This window comes from Ornithorhynchus anatinus, chromosome 1 (assembly GCF_004115215.2).
Source record: "Ornithorhynchus anatinus isolate Pmale09 chromosome 1, mOrnAna1.pri.v4, whole genome shotgun sequence".
Lineage (NCBI taxonomy): Eukaryota > Metazoa > Chordata > Mammalia > Monotremata > Ornithorhynchidae > Ornithorhynchus > Ornithorhynchus anatinus.
The window spans coordinates 118,983,377-118,992,171 of NC_041728.1; the positions used below are offsets into that span (position 1 = coordinate 118,983,377).

At 45.9% G+C, this 8,795-nt stretch overlaps 2 non-coding genes across 2 annotated transcripts; one reads left to right on the forward strand and one right to left on the reverse strand.

Moving 5' to 3' along the window:
* Positions 1-1,270: 1,270 nt before the first annotated feature.
* LOC114815918 lies at positions 1,271-1,408 on the forward strand. The gene has a single exon (XR_003763713.1). It is a non-coding gene; the product is annotated as a small nucleolar RNA SNORA7 (small nucleolar RNA).
* A 6,840-nt stretch (positions 1,409-8,248) lies between these two features.
* LOC114816639 lies at positions 8,249-8,385 on the reverse strand. Its single transcript, XR_003764438.1, has one exon. It is a non-coding gene; the product is annotated as a small nucleolar RNA SNORA7 (small nucleolar RNA).
* Positions 8,386-8,795: the final 410 nt, after the last annotated feature.

Below are 8,795 nucleotides of genomic sequence, written 5' to 3' on the forward strand. Positions count from 1 at the left end.
GTCTGTTTTTGCATCTTTAATCTGGAGCTGTTGTCACTTGATTCATTACTTGCTCTTCCACATCATCATGCTGTTTCTGAAACTGAACCATGAGCAATTTATCAGACTAAGTATACTGATAAAGGGGAAGGAAAGGAAGTCAAAAACACAGCAGCTCTACAAAGCACCTTCCGAATAAACATTTTTCTAGACTCTCGGGAGGGGTGACCCTTGCCAGGCTTCTCTGACCATGCCAGCCTGTAGAGTGATTCAGTAGCATTATGCTCTTTAATGTGCTGATGCCAAGGGCTGGTCCTGAAAGGAGTTCTAGTTGGAGTCATTTGATCTGTTCTTGGTCAGTGGATTTCATCTGACTTCCAAACTCCAATCTATCAGGAACATAAGTAAGTAACTCGTGAATTCACATATTAAAAACTACACCACTATTGGTCTTAGACTGTATGTTTGCAGATTTAAAAAAAAATTCATTGGACCCTCTTATATGCAGGATAAAATTTGTTTTTGTACTCTTATCCTGTGTATGGGATACCTTATTTTGGAAAAACTGACCAGAGGGGTGACTTTGAAAAAGTCAGATCATCCATTTTTGGAGTATTGTATTAAGCATTGGGATGGATACCAGCAAATTTCATTGGACACACTCCTTGTCTCACATGGAGTTCACAGTCTTAATCACCATTTTACAGTTGAGGTAACTGAGGCAAGTTACCTGCCCAAGGTCATACAGCAGACAAGTAACAAGGCCTGGTGGATAGAGCACGGACCTGGGATTCAGAAGGACTTGGGTTCTAATCTTGGCTCCATCACTTATCTGCTGTGTGACCTTGGGCAAGTCACTTCATTCCTCTGGGTTTCAGTTACCTCATCTGGAAAATGGGGATTAAGACTGAGCCCTGTATGGAAAGGGGGACTGTGTCCAACCCAATTTGCTTGAACCACCCCAGCGCTTAGTACAGTGCCTGGCACAAATATTACAGTTTTAACATTTGTGACACATCCCTTAACAAATGTTACAGTTATTAAGTAACATTAAAACCCAGATCCTTCTGACTCCAGGCTCATGCTCTAGCCACCAGGCCATGCTGCTTCTTCTTATGCCATCATCATCATCATCATCATTATTTACTAAGCATGAACTGTATGCAGACCACTCTACCAGGTTCTTGGGACCTTTACAGTGGAAGTAGAAGAGAGAATCCCTGTCCTTAAGGAGCTATTAACCCTCTGGTGGAAACAAGCAGGTGTAAATTGCAAAGATATAGTAAGAGCTCCCCTCTCAGGGTCACACCTGGAGAGTTTCCAGTACTCTGCCAGTCTCAGCTACGGGAGGAAGAGTCAAACAGAGGCCTGTCCATTCCATTCCTAGCTTGGGCAGTGTCTGGCGAATGGAAGACAATCTGCAACCAGTCAAAACTAGACCATGCTGGACAGCAGTGACACGGGAGAGAGTCAAGGGCAGAGACTCAAGTTTACTGTGTGGAAGGAGGCAGTGGTAAACCAATTCTGTATTTTTACCAAGAAAACTCTATGGATCCACTACCAGAACGATTGCAGATGGAGAGTGGGACTTTTTGGGAGAGATGTGTCTATGATATCGCTATGAGTCAGAAATGACTCGATGGCATAAGACAAGACAAGTAAGAGCTAGACTTAGAGCATGGATACAACTAGTGAAAGGAAAGCACATTATCGAGCAATGTGCTAAGCACTTGGGAAAGTACAGTATAACAGAGTTAGTAGACATGTTCCCTCCTTATAATGCACTTACAGGCTAGAGGGAATAATGGAATAAATAAGTGAACTATTAATAATGATAATGGTATTTGATATGTGCTTACTATGTTCCAGGCACTCTATTAAGCGCTGGGGTAGATACAACCAAATTGGGTTGGACACAGTCCTTGTCTCATGTGCTGCTCACAGTCTCAAACCCTATTTTACAGATGAGGTAACTGAGGCACAGAGAAGTGAAGTGACTTGCCCAAAGTCACATAGCAAACAAGTGGTGGAGCCAAGATTAGAACCCATTACCTTCTGGTTCCCAGGCCTGGGGTCTATCCACTATGCCATAAATAGATATAATTAGCTAATGAAAGGAAAAGTTAAAAGAAATGGAATAAACAGGTATAAATATATAAGTGCTGAGAGTAGCTGAGGTCATGATCATGGAGTTAGGGATTAGTCAGAAAATGCCTCTTGGAGAAGGTCAGTTTTTAGAAGCAGCATGGCTTAGTGGAAAGAACACAGACCTGGGAGTCTGACCTCACTCCCAGGAGACCTGGGCACTAATCCCAGCACTGCCACTTGCCTTCTGTGTGACTTCAAGCAAGTCATTTAACTTGTCTGTGTCTCATCATCAGAGGTATTTATTATCATTATTACTATTGTTATTATTTATAATACTAATATTGTGAAATGAATAATAATGGTTATAATGATACTAATGATTGTGGTATTTAAGTCCTTAGTATGTGCCAAACACTGTACTAAGCACTTGAGTAGATTATCAGGTCTCATGTGGGGCTCCTAGTAGAGAAGCAGCGTGGCTTAGTGGAAAGATCCTGCGCTTGGGTCAAAGGTCATGGGTTCTAATCTCATGTCCACCACTTGACTGTTGTGTGACTTGGACAAGTCACTTCACTTCTTTGTGCCTCAGTTACCTCATCTGTAAAATGGGGTTTAAGGTTGTGAACCCCATGTGGAACAACCTGATTAGCTTGTATCTATCCTAGCACTTAGAAGAGTGCTTGGCACATAGTAGGTGCTTAACAAATTCCATTATCATTATTATTATTAAATAAGAGGAGGTACAAGTATTGAATAACCATTTTGTAAATGAGGGAATTGAGGCACAGTGACGCTGAGTGACATGCCCAATAACATACAGCAGACAAGTAATGGAGCCTGGATTAGAACCCAGTTCCTCTGACTCTCAGGACCATGCTCATTCCACTAGACCATGCTGCTTATTATGTCTCCCATCTTGGGGAGGAAAATACAACTGAATTGGTAGACATGTTTCCTGCCCACAAGGAGCTTACAGTCTAGAGGGGGAGACTGACATTAATGTAGATAAATAATTCATAATACGTAATTCATAGTTATATACGAATATGCTGTGGGGTTGAGGGTGGGAAGAATACCAAAAGCTCACAGGTCATAGATCCAAGCTGCATAAGGGAGATGAAGCCAAGGAAAAGAGAACTTAATCAAGGAAGATGGATTGGAGAAGATATGACCTTAATAAGGCTTTGAAGGTGGAGTGAGTGATGGTCTGGTGAATGTGGAGATAGGGGGTGTTCCAAGCAGAGGGTGGACATGGGAAAGGGGTCAGCAATGAGATAGATGAGATTGGGGCACACTGAGAAAACTGGAACTAGAGGAGCGAAGTGTGCGGGCTGGTCTGTAGGAGGAGATCAGAGAGGTAAGGAAGGAAGGGATAAGGTTCATTCATTCATTCAATAGTATGTTTTGAGTGCTTTCTATTGGGCAAAGCACTGTACTAAGTGCTTGGAATGTACAATTCGGCCACAGATAGAGATAATCCCTGCCCAGTGACGGGCTCACAGTCTAAACGGGGAAGTCAGACAGCAACACAATACAGAACAAAACAAAAACAAGACAACATCATCAAGATAAATAGAATCAAGGGGATATACACCTCATTAACAAAATAAATATAGTAATAAATAATATATACAAATGAACACAGTGCTGAGGGGAGGGGAAGGGGGAGGAGCAAAGGGTAGGAGGGAGGGAAGGGAGGGGAAGCAGAGGGAAAGGGGGAGCTCAGTTGGGGAAGGCCTCTTGGAGAAGGTGAGCTTTCAGTAGAAGAGGGGAAGAGAGTTAGTTTGGCGGAGGTGAGGAGGGAGGGCATTCCAGGACAGGGGTAGGACATGGGCCAGGGGTCGATGGCAGGATAGGCTTGAACGGGGGACAGTGAGGAGGTGAGCGGCAGAAGAGGGGAGTGTATGGAGTGGACAGTAGAAAGAGAGAAGGGAGGTGAGGTAGGAGGGGGCAAGGTGATGGAGAGCTTTGAAGCCAAGAGTTAGGAGCTTTTGTTTCGTGCGAAGGTTGATAGACAACCACTGGAGGTTTTTGAGGAGTGGAGTGACATGCCCAGAGCATTTCTGTAGGAAGATGATCCGGGCAGCGTAATGAAGAATAGATTGGGGTGGGGAGAGACAGAAGGAAGGGAGATCAGAGAGGAGGCTGACACAATAATCCAGCCGGGATATTATGAGAGCTTGTACCAGTACGATAGCCATTTGGATGGAGAGGAAAGGTCAGATCTTGGCGATATTGTAAAGGTGAGACCGGCAGGTGTTGGTGACAGATTGGATGTGTGGGGAGAATGAGAGAGCCGAGTCAAGGATAACACCAAGGTTGCGACCCTGTGAGACGGGAAGGATGGTAGTGCTGCCCATAGTGAGGGATGTCAGGGAGAGGACAGGGTTTGGATGGGAAGATAAGGAGCTCAGTTTTAGACATGTTGAGTTTTAGGTGGTGGGCAGACAAATAGGTGGAGACATCCTGGAGGCAATAGGAGATACGAGCCTGGAGGGAGGAGGGGAGAACAGGGGAGGAGGTGTAGATTTGGGTGTCATCTGTATAGAGATAATAGTTGAAGCTGTGGGAGCGAATGAGTTCACCAAGGGAATGAGTAATAATAATAATATTAATGATGTTGGCATTTGTTAAGCGCTTACTATGTGCAGAGCACTGTTCTAAGTGCTGGGGTAGATACAGGGTAATCAGGTTGTCCCACATGAGGCTCAAGGTCTTAATCCCCATTTTACAGATGAGGTAACTGAGGCACAGAGAAGTTAAGTGACTTGCCCACAGTCACACAGCTGACAAGTGTCACTTCTGCTTAGAATTCCTTAACTCCCATTCTCTCCTGGACCCCCTCCAATCTGGCTTCCGTCCCCTCCACTCTACCGAGACTGCTCTCTCTAAGGTCACCCATGACCTCCTTCTTGCCAAATCCAGTGGCTCTTACTCCATTCTAATCCTCCTTGACCTCTCTGCTGCCTTTGACACTGTCGACCATCCCCTCCTCCTCCATACCTTATCTCACCTTGGCTTCATGGACTCCGTCCTCTCTTGGTTCTCCTCTTATCTCTCTGGCCGGTCATTCTCGGTCTCCTTCGCTGGAGCCTCCTCCCCCTCCCATCCTTTAACTGTTGGACTTCCTCAAGGGTCAGTTCTTGGCCCTCTTCTCCATTTACACTCACTCCCTTGGTGAACTCATTCGCTCTCACGGCTTTGACTACCATCTCTACACAGATGACACACAGATCTACATCTCTGCCCCTGCCCTCTCCCCCTCCCTTCAGGCTCACATCTCCTCCTGCCTCCAGGATGTCTCCACCTGGATGTCGGCCCGCCACCTAAAACTCAACATGAGCAAGACTGAGCTCCTCATCTTCCCTCCCAAGCTCGGTCCTCTCCCAGATTTCCCTATCACCGTGGATGGCACGACCATCCTTCCCGTCTCTCAGGCCCGCAATCTCGCTGTCATCCTTGACTCGTCTCTCTCGTTCACCCCACACATCCTATCCGTTACCAAGACCTGCCGGTTTCACCTTTACAATATCGCCAAGATCCGCCCTTTCCTCTCCACCCAAACGGCTACCTTACTGCTACGGGCTCTCGTTATATCCCGGCTAGACTACTGTGTTGGCCTTCTCTCTGACCTCCCTTCCTCCTCTCTGACCTCCCTTCCTCCTCTCTTGCCCCGCTCCAGTCTATTCTTCACTCCGCTGCCCGGCTCATCTTCCTGCAGAAACGATCTGGGCATGTCACTCCCCTTCTTAAACACCTCCAGTGGTTGCCTATCAACCTCAGACTTCAAGGCTCTACATCACCTTGCCCCTTCCTACCTCTCTTCCCTTCTCTCTTTCTACCGCCCACGCCGCATGCTCTGCTCCTCTGCCGCCCACCTCCTCACCGTCCCTCGGTCTCGTCTATCCCGCCCTCGACCCCTGGGCCACGTCCTCCCACGGTCCTGGAATGCCCTCCCTCCTCACCTCCGCCAAACTAATTCTCTACCCCTCTTCAAAACCCTACTTAAAACTCACCTCCTCCAAGAGGCCTTCCCAGACTGAGCTCCCCTTCTCCCTCTACCCTCTCTACCACCCCCCCCACACCTCTCCGCAGCTTAACCCTCTTTTCCCCCCATCTCCCTCTGCTCCTCCCCCTCTCCCTTCCCATCCCTTCAGCACTGTACTCGTCTGCTCAACTGTATATATTTTCATTACCCTATTTAGTTTGTTAATGAAATGTACATCACCTTGATTCTATTTAGTTGCCATCGGTTTTTACGAGATGTTCTTCCCCTTGACTCTATTTATTGCCATTGTTCTTGTCTGTCCGTCTCCCCCGATTAGACTGTAAGCCCGTCAAAGGGCAAGGACTGTATCTGTTGCCGACTTGTTCATTCCAAGCGCTCAGTACAGTGCTCTGAACATAGTAAGCGCTCAATAAATACTATTGAATGAATGAATGAAAGTGGCAGAGCCAGAATTCGAACCCATGACCTCTGACTCCCAAGCCCGGACTCTTTACACTGAGCCATGCTGCTTCTCTATAGATGGAGAATAGAAGAGGGCCAAGAACTCACCCTTGAGGAACCCCTACAGTTAGTGGATGGGAGAGGGAGGAGGAGCCCGCGAAGGTGGCCGAGAATGAATGGCCAGAAAGATAAGAGGAGAACCAAGAGAGGACAGAGTCCATGAAGCCAAGGTGAGATAAAGTGTGGAGGAGAAGGGGATGGTCAACGGTGTCAAAGGCAGCTGAGAGGTCAGGAGGATTAGGATATAGTAGGAGCCACTGGATTTGGCAAGAAGGAAGTCATGGGTGACCTTTGAGAAGGCAGTTTCGGTGGAGCGGAGGGGATGGAAGCCAGATTGGAGCGGGTCCAGCAGAGAGTTGGAATTGAGGAATTCAAGGCAGCGAATTCAAGGTGAATGAGTGCTCTAAGCGTTTCTGTTTGATGTGGTGGTGGATGGGAGGAAGTATACGGGCAGTCACTGAAGGTTCATGAGGAATAGGGAGACATGAACTAAGTATTTTTTCAGATAAAAAGATCCGGGCAGCAGAGTGAAGTAAGAACTGGAGTGAGGAGAGGCAGGAGGCATGTACGTCATCAAGGAGGCAAATGCAATAGTCCAGGCAGGATAGGATAAATGCTTGGATCATTTTCATTTTATCGCTTCTATAAACTTCCTTTCTCCATCTGTCCTTTCCCCACTCACTTCCTCATGAATACTGGAAAAAACTCAATGAACACTATTGTTCGATTGGAAGTTCCTTAGTGTAGAATTACCTGAAACATGACATCTTTTATATAAAAGTACATTTTAGCCAGTTTGGTATTGATAACATCTACATTAAGACCACTGCAACTGAGAGAAACATCCAACCGTTGCAGCTTATCTCCTTACACACTGCCCCTGCAACCCTCACTGCCGCTAATTAAACTCGAGCTGATCGTCCCTGGTTTACTGCAGAAAACAGAACGGCACCTGCAGCGTGAGGCCTCATGTGACCTTGGGAAACCTAGTGATTGTAGTGGCCGTTATTGAGATTTCAGGAATGCTGTGGACTCTGAATCAAGAGGTGCTTGAAATTCTGCTCCTCCAGCCGTAGCTCTTTACTGACTTGTTTTCATTTTGTGTATTGTGTGTTTGTCCTTTCCCCTTATGCTGTTTCAAAGTTTTATTATTTCATCATGCTTACCAACTCTGTTGTACTCTCCCAAGCACTTAGCACATTGCTCTGCACAGAGTAAGTGCTCGATAAATACAATTGACTGATTGATTGATTGCTCCCAATGTGTCTGTCTCTAGGTCCTCGCCCCAGCCTGTATTCATAGATTGTGAGCTCTTCAAGGAGCTGGCTCTGCATCTAATTCCCTCCTGTATTATCTTGTCTTGCATGTCTTGTGTTGTTGAGTCATCTCCAACTCACTTCTGTCTGTCTCCCCCATTTAGACTGTGAGCCTGTTATTGGGCAGGGATTGTCTCTATCTCTTGCCGAATTGTGCATTCCAAGTACTTATTATAGTGCTTTGTGCATAGTAAGTGCTCAATAAATACGATTGAATGAATGAATGGACACATCCCTCCCAGAATGTCCCAACTCCATCTGCAGTCGTTTTAGTAGTGTATCCATAGAGTTTCTTTGGTAAAAAACACCCTTGACTCTTTCTCATGCCACTGTTGCCCAGCATGGGTGAGTTTTGACTTGTAGCAGATTGCCTTCCACTCGCTAGCCACTGCCCAAGCTAGGAATGGAATGGGTATACTTCTGTTTGATCTCCCTCCCAGAGCCTGGACTGGTAGAGTACTGAAAACTCTCTAGGTGTGACACTGAGAGGGTTCTATTTTCTTGCCCAGCACTTAATACAGTGCTCTGCACACCAGAAGTACTGAATAAATACTATTACTACTACTACTAATAATAATGATTGTATTTGTTAAATGCTTACTATATGCGAAACACCGTTCTAAACACTGGGGGGATACAAGGTGATCAGGTTGTCCCTACTACAACTGCTAACACTGTCCTACTATATTTTCACCAAGATTATAGCTTCCTGGGCTAAAATATCACCTTCAACTACAGTGTCAAACAAACAAAAAAGCCAATCATACTTCTTCCAGTCTGTTTTTCTTAACCCTCTGGCATATAGCAATAGCTCAACAACCACAGGGTAGGTTTCCAAACCTGTCAGATCACTTTCCTTCAGATTATCGTGTGCCTTTGTTCATTTGAATGGTACTCATTTA